The sequence below is a fragment of the Herpailurus yagouaroundi genome, unplaced genomic scaffold, assembly GCF_014898765.1.
Source record: "Herpailurus yagouaroundi ecotype Mexico unplaced genomic scaffold, PumYag 29, whole genome shotgun sequence".
Taxonomy (NCBI): Eukaryota; Metazoa; Chordata; class Mammalia; order Carnivora; family Felidae; genus Herpailurus; species Herpailurus yagouaroundi.
The window spans coordinates 21,048,840-21,065,566 of NW_024412377.1; positions in this window are offsets into that span (position 1 = coordinate 21,048,840).

Below are 16,727 nucleotides of genomic sequence, written 5' to 3' on the forward strand. Positions count from 1 at the left end.
AAAAAAAGACAAAATATATATATTTTCTCTCTCTCTCTCAAAATAAATAAATATTAAAAAAAGACAAAATATTATATAGTCAGAAACTTGGATCTACACAGAGAAATGAAGAGAATCACCTTTGAAATAAATGACAGTTTACTCATTAAAGCAAAAATGGTAATATATATGTACAATACACATTTGTAAAAGAAAAATGTGTGATAATAGAATATGGAGTGGGAAGAAGATACAAGAATATAAAGGCATACATTACATGTCAGTGCTGTAATTGAGTATTAATATAAGTTTATATTATTTACAAATGTGTATTGTAAACTCTAGGGAATCATTGGAAAAGTCAAACAACAAAAGATAAATAAATAGCTGAAAATAGAGGAGAGGCAAAAACCATAAAGTAATAAAATGCTGAATTAAAACCAGAGAAGAATGAAAAGCTGGAAAAAAACAAAGAGCAAAAGAAACAAATAGAATACTGCTAGAGGGGCACCTGGGTGGCTCAGTCCTTTAAGCGTCCAACTTTGGCTCAGGTCAGTATCTCAATTCCTGGGCTCCGTGCTGACAGCTCAGAGCCTGGAGCCTGCTTCAGATTCTGTGCCTCCCTCTCTCTCTGCCCCTCCCCTGCTTTTGCTCTCTCTCTCTCTCTCTCTCTCTTAAAAATAAATAAACTTTAAAAAAAAGAGAACACTTCTAGAAAGATGACAGATTTTAATCCAAATATATTTATAATCAGTTTAAATAAGAATGGTCCAAACACAATTGCTAAAATAAATAGATTATTAAATTGTTTCTAACGAACATAACCAAGATATATCCTGCCTTTAAAAAATCCCATCAACAACAACCAAAAACAAACAAACAAGCAAACAAACAAACAGAATCAGACCTGTAAATGCTGAGAACAAACTGATGGTTGCCAGAAGAGAAGGCATCTCCTCTGGGGAGGAGGGCAAATGAGAAAAGGAGTGGGAGCCACAGACTTTCAGTTATGGATCAGGTATGTTACAGGAATAAAAGGACAGCATAAGAAATATAGCCAATGCCACTGTAATAGCACTGTGTGGCGACACATGGTAGACACACTTTGGTCAGCGTAGCGTAATATGCATTTGTCAAATCACTACTTTGTGCACCTGAAAACAATGCAACATTGTGTGTCAACTATACTCAAATATATATATAATTATATATCCAATGGAAATTATATATCCAATGGAAAAATATCCCAATTTAAATATAAATATATAAGCCAGTGAAAACAAGATAAAAAAATTATATACCGAACAAAATCTGGAATGTAAATAAGACATTAGTGAAAAAAAACTGTTGAAATGCAAGCAGCGTTTGTTATTTAGTTAATGGTATTGTACTGAGTTTACTTTCTTAGTTCGGACAAATATCATTATAAGACACTATTATTGGTGGAAGCTGGGTGAAGGGTGTCTGTTTGCTTTCTATACTACCTATTTAAAAAAAAAAAATCTACAACTATTCTAGAAGAAAGTTTATAAAAATATATTTTTCAGTTACTAGATAGTCAGGAAGTGTTTATTAGTCAGAGGAAGTGTATTTCCACCAATATGTGAGCAGAGAGATGGTAAGAAAATGTAGAACTGTGTCTGTTTGTAAAACAAACAGACAAGCCCCACCCCCCCCAAAAACCCACAACAGCTCATCCTTAACTTGTTAAAATATAATATTTTGCTAGATAAAGAATGGTTCTTTTTTTGTGGTTTCAAATCTTTATTGAAACTGTAGTTAGTTTATGGGATCCCTGGGTGGCTCAGTCGATTAAGCACCCAACTTCAGCTCAGGTCATGATCTCACAGCTCCTCAGTTCAAGCCCCGCATTGGGCTCTGTGCTGACAACTGGAGCCTAGAGTCTGCTTCCAATTCTGTGTCTCCCTCTCTCTTTCTGTTCCTCCCATGCTTTCGCTCTGGCTCTCTCTCTCAAAAATAAATAAACATTAAAAAGTTTTAAAAATACATTTTAGTTAGTTAAAATATAGTGTGACATTGATTTCAGGTGTAGAATTTAGTGATTTATCACTTACATACAATAACTAGTGCTCATTCCAACAAGTCCCTTCCTTAATGCCCATCACCCATTTAACCCATCCCCTGCCCACCTCCCCTTCTGCAACCTTCAGTTATAAACACCGGTTCATATTTTATATATTAAAATACAAACACCTACACCCTTTGTTTCATTTTTATGAAATAAATTATGTCAATAACAATAGAAGAATATATATATGTATATATATACATATATATATATATATATATAGAGAGAGAGAGAGAGAGAGAGAGAGACCTCAGCTGCTTAGTTTGGCTACTGTAAATAATGCTGCGGTAATCATAGGGGTGCATGTATCCCTTTGTATTAGTTGTTTGTTTTTTTTTTCTATTTTGTATTTTTACCGGAGAGTGCAATTCCTGGGTCATAGACTCATTTTATTTTTAGTTCTTTGAGGAATCTCCATACTGTTTTCCATGGTGGCTGCACCAGTTTGCATTCCCCCAACAGTGCAAGAAGTTCCTTTTTCTTTACATCCTCACCACATTTCTTGTGTTTTTGATTTTAGCCATTCTGACAGGTGAGGGGTGATATCTCATTGTAGTTTTGATTTGCATTTCCCTGATGGTGGGGGATACTGAGCATCTTTCATGTCTCTGTTGGCCATCTGTGTGTCTTCTTTGGAGAAATGTCTGCTCATGTCTTCTGCCCATTTTTTAGTTGGATTATTTGGTTTGGGGATATTGAGTTTTATCAGTTCCTTGTATATTTTGGATACTAACCTGTTATCGTATCTGTCCTTTGCAAATATCTTCTCCCATTCAGTAGGTTGACTTTTAGTTTAGTTGACTGTTCCTTCACTGTGCAGGAGCGTTTTATTTTGATGTAGTCCCAGTAGCTTATTCTTGCTTATATTTCCCTTGTCTCAGGATACCTATTTCAAAAAAATGTTGATACAGCCATTATCAGAGAGATTACTGCCTGTCCTCTCTTCAGAAATGTTTATGGTTTCAGGTCTCACGTGTAGGTCTTAAATTCATTTTGAGTTTATTCTTGCAGATGGTGAAAGAAAGTGGTCCAATTTTATTGTTTTGCATGTGGCTGTCCAGTTTTCCCAACACCATGTGTTGAAGAGATTGTCTTTTTCCCGTTGTATATTCATTCCTCCTTTGTTGAAGATAACTGGCCATGTAATTGTGTGTTTATTTCTGGGTTTTCTGTTCTATTCCATTGATCTACATGTCTGTTTTTATGCCAGTATCCTACTGTTTTATTACTACCGTTTTGTGATGTAACTTAAAATCTGAATTGTGATACCTTCTGTTTTGTTTTTCCTTTTTCAAGATTGCTTTGGCTATTTGAGGTCTTGTGTGGTTCCATACAAATTTTCAGATTGTTTGTTCTAGTTCTGTGGGAAAATGCTATCGGTATTTTGATAAGGATTGCATTAAATCTACAGATTGCTTTGGGTACTGTAGACATTTTAACAATATTTGTTCTTCCCACCCATTACCACGGAATTTCTTTGTGTCATCTCGAATTTTGTTGATCAGTGTTTTAGTTTTCAGAGTACTGGTCTTTCACCTTTTTGGTTAACTTTATTCCTAGATATTTTATTGTTTTTGGTGCAATTGTAAATGGGAGGATTGCTTTCTTAATTTCACTTTCTGCTAATTCATTATTACTGTTTAGGAATGTTAACAGATTTCTGTACATTGATTTTGTATCCTGAAACTTTATCTGTTCTCGTAGTGTTTTGGTGGAGTCATTAGGGTGTTTTTTTGTTTTGTTTTGTTTTTATTTATAGTATCATATTATCTGCAAATAGTGAGAGTTTTAATGCTTCCTTACCAATTTGAATGCCTTTTATTTTTTATGTTGTTTAATTGCTGCAGCTAGGAATTCCAGTACTATGTTAAATAAAAGTGATGCCCAGTGAACATCCTTGTCTTATTCCCTATCTTAGGGGAAAACCTCTGTTTTTCACCATTGAGTATGATGTTCCCTACTGGCTTTTCATATAAGATAAGGCCCTTATTATGTTGAGATATGTTCCCTCTAGACCTACTTTACAGAGGGCTTTTATCATGAATGGATGTTGCACTTTGTCAAATGCTTTTTCTGCATCTGTTAAAGGACTATATAGTTTTAATACTTTCTTTTATTGAGAAAGTTGTTTTGCAAATATTGAACCACCCTTGCATCTTGGGAATAAATTCCACTTGACTGTTATGTATGATTTTTTTTTAATATATTGTTGGATTCAATTTACTAATTATTTTGTTGAGGATTTTTGCATCCTTATTCATAAGAGGCATTGTCCTATAGTTCTCTTTTTTTGTGATGTCTTTATCTAGTTTTTGTATCAGGGTGATACTCATCTCAGAATGAATTTGTAAATTTTCCATCCTCTTGTATTTTGAATAGTTTGAGAAGAATGATTTTTAGATGAATTAGTTTCAAAATATTACTGTTTTAAACATGTATGACTGGGAGTAGGTACCACAGCTATATTTAGAGTTTTTCTATATCTAATAATTTGCAAAGCACACATGATTTCAGCAAATATTTTGAGATTCTATAATTTACTATGAAGATATTTACTAGTAATAAGTTGAGAAGTAATTATTTCTTCATCATTAACTTTTTACAGTTTTTACCATTAGTACCCATTAATAAAATAATAATAATAATAATAATAATAATAATAATAAAATCCCTTAAGTGCACACTTACTATTTGCCAGGTAATATTATGAATAGTTTAGTATCTTCATATTTTAAATCTCACTACAATAATAAAAAGTGGAATAATCTGAATATATGTAATACTATGAGCATGAGGAAATAATATAAAGTTTTAATGATATAGTGTGGAATTTAAAGAAAGAGGAAATAATACTTATTTTAATAATACAAAGATTTACTACGGTACATAGGTATAATGTGAAATACACCAGTAGAAAAACTTATTGGGACAGTATTCAAAAAATATTGCTGTTTTCCTGATCTGCTAACTCTTGATATCAAATTCATAGCCCAATTTTGTATTTTTGGATCTTCCAGCTCCATAGCCTTTTTATCAAAGTAGGTAAATGTACTTCCATTAAAAATAGATAAAATTAGCAAGAATATATTGAGAAATCATACACTAAAATAAAAATTCTGAAATATACTTAATATTCCTTTAGACTTAACTTACATACATAGCAAATAAAAAATTATTTTTTATTTTATTTATTCATTTATTTAAAATTTATATCCAAGTTAGTTAGCATAGAGTGCAACAATGATTTCAGGGGTAGATTCCTTAATGCCCCTTAACCATTTAGCCCTTCTCCCCTCCCATAACCCCTCCAGTAACCCTCTGTTTGTTCTCCATATTCAAGAGTCCCTTATGTTTTGTCCCCCTCCCTGTTTTTATATTATTTTTGTTTCCCTTCCCTTATGTTCATCTGTTTTGTCCCTGGAAGTCCTCATATGAGTGAAGTCATATGATATTTTTCTTTATCTTTGGCTATTGTTGATAGTGCTGCTACAATCATCAGTGTGCATGTGCCCCTTCAAAACAGCATACCTGTATCCTTTGGATAAATACCTAGTGGTGCAATTTCTGGGTTGTAGGCTAGTTCTATTTGTAATTTTTTGAGGAACCCCCATACTGTTTTCCAGAGTGGCTGCACTAGCTTGCATTCCCACCAGCAGTGCAAAAGAGATCCTATTTGTCTGCATCTTCACCAACATCTGTTATTGCCTGAGTTGTTAATCTTAGGCATTCTGACGGGTGTGAGGTGGTATCTCATTGTGGTTTTGATTTGTATTTCCCTGATGATGAGTGATGTTGGATACTTTTTCATGTGTTGGATGGCCATCTGGATGTCTTCTTTGGAGAAATGTCTATTCATGTCTTTTGCCCATTTCTTCTTCATTGGATTATTTGTTTTTTGGGTGTTGAGTTTGATAAGTTCTTTATAGCTTTTGGATACTAACCCTTTATCTGATTTGTCGTTTGCAAATATCTTCTCCCATTCCGTCAGTTGCTTTTTAGTTTTACTGATTGTTTCCTTTGCTGTGCAGAAGCTTTTTATTTTTATGAGGTCCTAATAATTAATTTTTGCTTTTGTTTCCCTTGCCTCTGGAGATGTGTTGGGTAAGAAGTTGCAGCAGTGAAGATCAAAGAGGTTTTTTCCTGCTTTCTCCTCGAGAATTTGATGGCTTCCTGTCTTACATTGAGGTCTTTCATCCATTTTGAGTTTATTATTGTGTATGTTGTAAGAAAGTGGTCCAATTTCATTTTTCTGCATGTCGCTGTCCAATTTTTCCAGCACCACTTGCTGAAGAGACTGCCTTTATTCCTGCTTTGTCACAGATTAGTTAGCCATACGTTTGTGGGTCTATTTATGTGTTTTCCATTCTGGTCCATTGATCTGAGTGTCTGTTTTGTGCCAGTACCATACTGTCTTGATGATTACCACTTTGTAGTACAGCTTGAAGTCCGGGATTGCGATGCCTGCGGCTTTGGTTTTCTTTTTCAAGATTGCTTGGCTATCAGGGTATTTTCTGGTTCCATACAAACTTTAGGATTGTTTGTTCCAATTATGTGAAAAATGCTGGTGTTATTTGATAGAGATTGCATTGATTATGTAGATTGCTTTGGGTAGTATTGACATTTTAACAATATTTGTTCTTCCTATCTGGGAGCATGGAATCTGTTTCCATTTTTTTGTGTCTTCTTCAATTTCTTTCATAAGCTTTTTTTAGTTTTCAGTGAATAGATGTTTCACTTCTTTGGTTAGATTTATTCCTAGCTATTTTATGGTTTTTGGTGCCATTGTAAATGGGATTGATTCCTTGATTTCTCTTTCTGTTGCTTCATTATTTGTGTATAGGAATGCAACCGATTTCTGTGCATTGATTTTATATCCTGCCACTTTGCTGAATTCATAATCATTTCTAACAGTTTTTTGGTGGAAACTTTTGGGTTTTCCATGTAGAGTGTCATGTCATCTGCAAAGAGTGAAAGTCTGACCTCCTCCTGGCCAATTTGGTTGCCTTTTATTCCTTTTTTGTTGTCTGATTGCTGAGGCTAAGACTTCCGATACTATGTTGAATAAAAGTGGTGTGAGTGGACAGCCCTGTCTTGTTCCTGACCTTAGGGGGAGAGTTCTCAGTTTTTCCCCATTGAGAATGATATTAGCTTCGGGTCTTTCATATATGGCTTTTATGATCTTGTGGTATGATCCTTCTATCCTTGCTTTCTTGAGGGTTTTTATCAAGAGAGGATGCTGTATTTTGTCAAATGCTTTCTCTGCATCTATTGAGACGATCATATGGTTCTTGTCCTTTCTTTTATTGATGTGATGAATCACATTGATTGTTTTGTGGATATTGAACCAGCCCTGCATCCCAGGTATAAATCCCACTTGACCGTGGTGAATAATTTTTGTAATGTATTGTTGGATCCAGTTGGCTAATATCTTGTTGAGGATTTTTGCATCCATGTTCATCAGGGAAATTGGTCGATAGTTATCCTTTTTAGTGGGGTCTCTGTCTGGCTTTGGAATCAGGGTAATGCTGGCTTCATAGAAAGAGTTTGGAAGTTTTCCTTCCATTTCTATTTTTTGGAACAGCTTCAAGAGAATGGGTGTTAACTCTTCCTTAAATATTGTTAGACTCCCCAGGAAAGACATTTGGCCCTGGACTCTTGTTTTGGGGGAAGATTTTTGATTACTAAATTGATTTCTTTACTGGTTATGGGTCTGTTCAAAGTTTCTATTTCTTTTTCAGTTTTGATAGTGTATATGTTTCTAGGATTTGTCCATTTTTTCCAGATTGCCCATTTTGTTGGTGTATAATTGCTCATAATATTCTCTTATTATTGTTTTTATTTCTGCTGTGTTGGTTGTAATCTCTCTTTTTTCATTCTTGAGTTTATTTATTTGGGTCCTTTCCTTTTTCTTTTTGATCAAACTGGCTAGTGGCTTATCAATTTTGTTAATTCTTTCAAAGAACCAGCTTCTGGTTTCATTGATCTGTTCTACTGTTTTTTTTGGTTTTGATAGCATTAATTTATGATCTTATCTTTTTATTTCCTGTCTTCTGCTGGTTGTGGGTTTTATTTATTTCAGCATAGATTTATGTTTGGAAAATATTGCCAGAAATATAAAATCAATAGATTTTTAAAGAAATTTGGCCACCTTCTCCTCTCTCCCTTTGGTGTTTCTTTGTCCTTAGGATTTGATGCAAGTTTTGCATAAGGACTAGCTCAAAGCAGTAAACAGTTATTCTATTCTAGATCCTTCCACTAAGCATTACTGACAGGATTTGATTTCATTAAGACTGTTGTGTTATACAAGTATATAAATTATAGTTTTATTCACCAACTCATAGAAAACGTATTACACTGTTTAAAGACTGAAGTTTCTCGGGTGTGAGACTCGGCAGTCTTGTCATATTCTATGAACTAGTGACGTATAAACTCTGATACAATATACACTGAAAGTTGTTTAAAAATGTACACTGTATAGAAAATGTATTCATAAAACATATTAGAAAGTACACTTACAATATCGAGGATAATGATGTAAATTTAAAAAGAAAAATGTTAACCATATTTATCTCTGGATGGTATGATAAGGAAAATTTGTTAAAATTAATGCTTTTCATATGATAATACCATACATAAAATATTTTTATGAATGGCTACTTCAGTGACAATATATTCTTATATGTACTAGTATCCAATATCTGGATGAATAGATACTTAATTATCTACCTGATAAATAAACAACAGAATGAGTTGTGAAAATATATATTCTCCTCTATATAAGCAAATTCTTAGCATAGAAAATAGAAGAAAAATATTCCTTTATAGACATAATCTTACTTCCTAGTCCTTCTCTATCTCTCTGCACCTAAAATGATATTCTTTTATTTGTTTATTTTGTTCTTGGCTTAAACCAATAATTTTAAAGTGCATTATAATGGAACACTTATTCTTTAATATGCTAAATAATCTTTACTTGAAAAAAGTCATCTTTATCAAATGTATTTGCAATATTTAGGGTTTGATTTTTCACATGTATTATTTGTGGGACACCTGCGTGGCTCAGTTGGTTAAGTGTCTGACTTCAGCTCAGGCTGGCAGCATGGAGCCTGCTTGGGATTCTCTTTCTCCCTCTCTCTCTACCCCTCCCTCCCAAATAAATAAATAAATACACTTAAAAATTATTTAAAAAATAAAATATATTGTTTGTGACCTCAGATGTTTGAAAAAAATTAAGATGTACTATACAGATGCAGAAGATAACACAAATATATTATACTAAAATTTTAAACTATAGAATTCTTCTTTTACAGGAGATATTTTGTTTGATGCAGTTTCCAGCCATGATTCTAAAACTTAATCATGCAAATAATAACCTAAGACTTTGTTAAAGTTCAAATCCCAATCCAGTAGTTTTATGGTGAGGCTATAGATATCACAGTGTTCTCATTGATCACAAACTGCTAGGTGATGCCTCCCACTGTTGACTGAATAGCAAAATGGTCCAGCAAATAGAGTAGAAAATCTTATGTTAGATCAATATCTGTAATAAAGTAGGTTCTTTACTTTGTGTCAATAATTTATTCTAAAAATATTCTTCTAAAATAAAATTTATTAAACAAATCATTCTAAAATAATTCATCCCATTAAAAATTCTAAGAAAACTTAATTATATTTGTTTTTATATAGTTTCTAATAGTTTTTATAATTTTTATACTGAAGATACAATATATGCAGTTTTATAGCCACATGACTTTGAGAAAAGTATTAAAATATCAATAGTTCCCCAGTTAAAACCACTACTAATAAATTTTCTCTTAGTACTATATTGTGTATTCATTCTTTCATTTGTTTGTTCATAATGTAGTTAATTTATAAATTATAGTGCCTTTGAGAATAATTGAAGGGACTATTGAATGAGAAGTAAATGTAGAAATTAAAATAGTCATTAAGGAAAAGTTAGCACATGGAATGCATGTTATTAGGCCATATGTAATTAGTAGACTTGTTTTACAAAGGCAGCTATAAGAAGTTCTAGAAGGCAAAGAAAAGATAAATAGGAATCAGTTAAAATATATAGAGGATAAAAATAAAACTGTACAAAAAGTTGTCCCATGACATTGGGAGTTGGGAATAAAATTTTCCTTATAAAATCTAATTTAAAAATATACAGAAAGCAATGATACCAAGATCTCCAAAGTAAGTCCCATATTAAAAGTCATATAACCTTTTTTTATGTAATACTTAAAATACGACATCATATCGCAAGAAAAACTGGTACGTAGAATATTTAGAAGGCCAATAAAATGTAGTGTTCTTCTTGTATATTTTATGATTTTCTGTTTCTATCTGAAAATATTATTTTACTAGTCTAAGTGTCAAATATGACTAAAGAAATAGCAAGTTGTGTTTTCATGTTTTATTATTTTGACCATATCTTATAAATTTCCACTATTATCAGAGGTATTTAATCTTACTCTGGATGTCATTTATGTTTAAATGAGTTGTCCAAGGTACCTGAAATAATATTAAGAAGAGTTTACCATTATAATTATTACTGTTTTTAATTTACACCGTGATGCTGTTTGTACCCATACAATGATCTACTTCTTGCATTGAGGAAAAAAGAAGAATGATCCTGGAACTCCTTTTATTCTAAGCTATGAAACATAAAGTTTAACAAAACCTTGTGACATATTTTCCAACATATAAGTTTAATTTTAATTATTTTAATATTAAGCTTCATAAAAAGCAAAGAAATATGCTTAAAAGTACTTCAGATTTATTTATTTTATCTCATCTTTTTTTTTTATTTTCTGATGCTTCTATGTTTTTTTAAATTCAGAATGTATTATAATGAGAACAGTAGTCATCACCCTTATGTGTCAACTTAAACTTGATACTAATTTGGCATTAACAGTAAAAGAATGATAGCTACTGGAGCAGCAACAGCCCATACATAGATCTGTGGTTTCCTAAAGACTTTTACATCAGGTCTTGATCAGAGGTTGGCATTTTCAAAGGTCATCCAACTCTCCGTACTAGTCAATTACCGAACATCGGATACTACTGACAGTTAAGCACTGCTGCAAAATTAGCTAAGGCACTACAGAGATACCAAGAACTTCCAACTGAACATTCTGCATGGATTTCAGAAAATTTCCCTGAACTTTCATATTAGCTGATCTTCCTTGTATGTAAAACATTCCATTTCTTTCTCCTAATATTCTCAAATTATAGGCTGTTGAAAATGGCCAAAATTTCAATCATTATTTCTATTTTGAGAACCCAACTTAAAATTCTCTCTTTAATGCTTTCTTAAAAGAGTATTAAAAAACCTCTCTAGAAATGAACTAAGTCCTATGACAAGAGTATTATGGAAATATATTCATCCTTAACATGTATACACACACACATGCACATATAGCTGTAAACATACATAAATATATACACGCATACATAATTTCCTTTGTATAATGATGGTGCCTATACCAGAATATTAGCTCACTAATAGATAATATGCCTGGATTTGAGGAAGTACTAAGTAAATATCAATTGAAACAAATAATGGAAAACAAAGAGGGCACTGGCATTGGTTAACTTTTCAGTAATCTATTTATTTAGAATCCAGAATAAGCAAATCGAATCCAACAGTACATTAAAAGAATTATTCACCACAATCAAGTGGGATTCATTCTTGGGTTGCTAGGGTGGTTCAATATTTGCAAATTTGCAAATGTGATACACCGCATTAATGAAAGAATAAGAACCATATGATCCTCTCAATAGATTCAGAAAAAGCAATTGACAAAGTACAACATCTGTTCATGATAAAAGCCCTTAAAAAAGTAGGGATGGAGGGAACATACCTCAGCAGCATAAAAGCCATATATAAAAAACTTACAACTAATAGGAAACAATTGAGCGCTTTTTCTCTACCCTTAGGAGCAAGACAGGGATGTCCACTCTCACCACGGTTATTTAACATAGTACTGGAAATCCTAGCCTAAGTAATTAGACAACAAAAGGAAATAAAAGACATCCAAATAAGCAAGGAAGAAGTCAAATTTTCACTATTTGTAGATGACATGATACTCTATATAGACAACCCAAAAGACTCCACCAAAAAAATTGCTAGATCTGATACACACATTCCATAAAGCCGCAGGATACAAAATCAACATACAGAAGTCTGTTGAATTTCTATACACCAATAATGAAACATGAGGAAGAGAAATCAAGGAATTGATCCCATTTACAATTTCAGCAAAAACCATAAGATACCTAGGAATAAATCTAACCAAAGAGGTAAAATCTGTACTCTGAAAACTACAACACACTTATGAAAGAAATTGAAAAGGACCCAAAGAAATAGAAAAACATTCCATGCTCATGGACTTGAAGAACAAAAATTAGTAAAATGTCTATGTTGCCCAAAGCCATCTATACTTTTAATGTAATTCCTATCAAAATACCACCAGCATTTTTCACAGAGCTGGAAAAAAACAATCTTAAAATTTGTATGAAACCACTAAAGACCACAAATAGCCAATGCAATCTTGAAAAAGAAAAGCAAAGGTGGAGGCATTACAATTCTGAGTTTCAAGTTATATTCCTCAAAGCTGTAGGCATCAAGACACTATGGTATTGGCACAGAAACATACACAGAGATCACAGAGATCAATGGAACAGAACAGAAAACACAAAAATGAACCCACAATTATATGGTCAACTAATCTTTGACAACACAGGAAAGATATCTAATAGCAAAGAGAAAACTGGACAGCAGCATGTAAAAGAATGAAACTGGACCACTTTCTTACACTATACAAAAACTAAATTCAAAATGGGTGAAAGACCTAAATGTGAGATAGGAAACCATCAAAATCCTAGAGGAGAACACAGGTACTGACCTCTTTGACATCAGCCATAGCAACTTTTTACTAGATATGTCTTCTGAGACAATGGAAACAAAAACAAAAATGGACTATTGGGGCTTTGTCAAGATAAAAACTTCTGCACAGTGAAGGGAATAATCCATAAAATTAAAAAACAACCTTCAGAATGAGAGAAGATTTTGCAAATGACATATCTGGTAAAGGATTAGTATCCAAAATATATAAAGAACATAGAAAACCCCACACCCAAAAAACAAATATTCCAGTTTAAAAATGGGAGGGAGACATGAATAGACATTTTCCCAAGACATACAGATGGCTAACAGACAAATGAAAAGATGTTCATCATCACTCATGGTCATGGAAATACAGATCAAAACTACAATGAGATATCACCTCACACTTGTCACAATGGCTACAACTAAGAACACAGGAAACAACAGGGGTTGGCAAGGATACAGAGATGCAAACTGGTACAGCCACTCTAGAAAACAGTATGGAGGTTCCTCAAAAAGTTAAAGATAGAACTAACTACCCTATGATCCAGCAATTGCACTACTAGATATTTACCCAGAAGATACAAAAATACTGGTAGGAAGGGCTACATGCACCCCAATGTGTATAGCAGCATTGTCAACAATAGCCATACTATGGAAAGGGCCCAAATGTCCCATCAACTGATGAATGGATAAAGAAGTTGTATGTGTGTGTATGTGTGTATACATACATACACAATGGAAAAATACCCAGCCATGAAAAAGAGTGAAATCTTACCATTCGCAACAACATGGGTGGACTAGAGAGTATTATGCTAAGCAAAATGAGTCAGTAAGAAAAAGATAAATATCATATGATTTCACTCATAGTGGAATTTTAGAAAGAAAACAGATGAACATAAGGGGGGAAAACAGAGGCCAATCATAAAAAAACTCTTAACTATAGAGAACAAACTGAGGGTTGCTGGAGGGGAGGGGAGCAAGGGATGGGTTAGAAGTGTTATGGGTATTAAGGAGGGCACTTATGAGGAGCGCTGGGTGTTGTATGTAAGTAATGAATCACTAGATTCTACACCTGAAATTAATATTGCACTGTATGTTAACTGACTGGAATATAAATAAAAAAATAATGAATAAATTAGTAAGTAAACAAACAAACATTAATAGATAAATAAATAACAAGGGGGAAAAAGGAAAAAGAAGCAAATTACACTGTGTATAAACTTTCAAAGTAAAATGGTGTGAAACACATAGACACACTTAGGAATATTACTCAGCCATAAAAAAGAATGAGTTCTTGCCATTTGTGACAACATGGATGGACCTAGAGGGTATTATGTTAAGAAAATAAGTCAGACAGGAAGACAAATGCCATATGATTTAATTTACATGTGGAATCTAAACAGCAACAACAAAAAAACTTAGCTGAAACAGATTTATGAATACGGAGAACAAAAGGGTATTTGCCAAAGGAAAGAGGATGGGTACAAAATGTCAATATCAATATCGATATCAGTAATCACACTATACGTTGATTTCCTCATGAACAAAAAATGGATCATGGTAACACCCACCTTCCTGTCTAATATCAATTCTTTTCTAAACACTTTTTAAAATATGTGTATGTTTGCATTTGAGTACACATAAATTTTATATCTTTTTAGAAAATTATCACATCTATCCCTGATGTCATGAAAAATAGAGCAGTTTGCGGGGAGCATATATCCATGTACAATGAAGGTAGTTAGCTAGTTACAGTCAAAACATTGTGTATTTTAATCAGTGTTCTAGAATGTTTGGTGTTCTATCTTGTGCATGATTCCCTTAATAAATATTATCTGATACTTCTCATTGATATCATTTGTACCATTACATTTACACAGAACATGTCTCTTTAAATTGATAAGTGACACTAATACTAACAGAAAGATTTTAAAGGAAAACAACTTAAAGCAAATAAAAACATTCAAAATTATGCACACTACCCAAAATATAGAGTGAAGCATGTAATTTATTTTCCTCTCTGCTTTTGATATCTAAAGAAGAAAAAAAAATCCACTGAATTATGGAAGGTAATCCAGATAGATGGCTGTCCTTTTGGCCTGAGACAACCCATAAACTCATCACCTTAACTGACTTCTAGAAGACAACTAATCACATTGGCATAATTTGTTTTCTATAATTTTATTCAGGATATGTGGAGTTATAAGAAAGGTCACATTGCCTACTCCACTGAATAAAGTATTTCACTTCAGAAATTCCTGTTGTACTCATTTCTTACTAATGTTTTGGGTTTTTTCTTTTGTTTGTTTCCCTTTCTGGCTGCTCTTTTCTCATATGATTATTGGGTCTTTAGTTTTTCTTTCTTTCTTCCAGGAAATTCCACTTTTTGCATTTTTCTCACGTGCCTATGAATTACCTGGGAATCTTGTTAAAATGAATCAGATTCTGTTTCAGTAGGTCAGGACTGGCCTTAAGATTGTATATTTCTTTTCTTTTTATGTTTTTATTTTATTTTATTTTTGAGAGAGAGAGGGAGAGAGACAGAGCATTAGCAGGGGAGGGGCAGAGAGAGAGGAAGACACAGAATCTGAAGCAGGCTCCAGGCTCTCAGCTGTCAGCTGAGCCCAACATGGGGCTTGAACCCATGAACTGTGAGATCATGACCTGAGCTGAAGTCATACGCTCAACTGACTGAGCCACCCAGGCGCCCCAAGATTGTATATTTCTAACAATCTCGCCTATGTTAACTGGTGCTGCTGTTCTTTGGACCACACTTCAGTAGTAAGGACATCATAGATGAATTCTTGCTCCCCATTAAGGTTTCACTCTTTCCTCTATCCCGCTAATTCAGTGTACCGAATTATTCCTCAGTAATAGATCAATCCCATTTTTAAAGAACTCTAGTCTCCTTCATTAAATGTAATACTCCCCAACCTAATTTCCAATGTTCTTGCACATCTGTGCTCTCTTAACTTGTAAGCATGAAAAGCAGTTTTCTTCCTTGGTGCCTTTATTCTTACTATTCACTGATAATTAGATAATCTCTGGCCAACTCCCCATTTTGCCTTGAAATGTCTGACTTCTTCTGATTTTTATGCCTCAATCTAAGTGTAACCTCTTCCAAGATTCTTTAAGAATATCCTAAGAAAAAAATGTACAAAATGCCTGATAATCTTCTCTCTCTGGCAGTGCTACAGATCTTTGCCTTCCTTACTGATATTTATACTAACTTATGCTGTTTTATATCTTCCCCTATATCCACCTTTCAAATTAGTACTTACCTAAATTAGACATTTTAAGCTATTTAAATTAGTTTCCTCTTGCTGTTTTAAAAAAACGCTACAAATTTAGTATAATAAAACAACACAAATTTAGTATCTTAAAGGTTTTGATGTCCAGAATCCAAAATAGATTAGGTGGGCTCTAGGACTCACCATACCCACACTCACTGTCCACTATTCTTTGGAAAAATGGTGAAGTCAACTTGTTTGTAAAAATGAGCTTTGGATAGATGAGCTAAGTGCTATTCATTGGCCACATAAACTATTCGTATCTGCCTGAGCCAGCAGAATTTGGCATTTTCTGTTGTGTTCAGTGTGGATGTGGGTAGTGTGTGTGTGTGTAAGGATGGGCAAGGTTATATGAATAAGAAAGATTTCCAGGATTTAAAGGAATTGAAATGAGATCTTGCTCTGTTAGCTTTTGTTTGCTTTGATTTGAATTCTTTTACTTATACTTTTTGGAACTACTGTATGTTCTCAAAGT